We start from the raw sequence: 575 nt of genomic DNA on the forward strand, positions 1-575 counted from the left end.
TTGACTAGAGCCAAAATCTAAACAGTGATGGACGCTGAGGGTAGCACGGTATTTGCAAGACACCTTTAGAGTGACGTATGTAAATAAAGTGTTAAATCGACTCCTAGATCTGGTTTACGTTGTTATAGAATCTGCCAACAACAGCAATTGACGATCACGATTTTACCACATAGCACTGAGTCCTGCTGGACAGTGACAAAAAAGAGACGATCGAACTCCTCTTTCTTAACAAGGAACTTTGCATAAGCATGGGATATGCCGAAATAACTACACATCAAACAAAACATTTTACTAAACTGAAAGAAGATTATTACTTACCAGGTAAAAGAATATGTGCTAAATTTATACAGGATTGTGATGTTTTTTTTTTCTCTCTCTCTCCAAATAATAACGTACCCATGAGGTAAGCTTTGAAAGAAGGAATCCAATGTCACCCGTTAACCCAGTCACAGACAATATTTCAAGAAAAGGAAATGTGTCTTGGCCATTCGTGAAATCGGAAGGCAATGCATTCCTCTGAATGAAGACGCTCATATTTAGACGCATTTGTCAAATGTGAAAAAATAAGCAGGTAT

Source organism: Penaeus monodon, chromosome 23, assembly GCF_015228065.2.
Source record: "Penaeus monodon isolate SGIC_2016 chromosome 23, NSTDA_Pmon_1, whole genome shotgun sequence".
NCBI lineage: Eukaryota > Metazoa > Arthropoda > Malacostraca > Decapoda > Penaeidae > Penaeus > Penaeus monodon.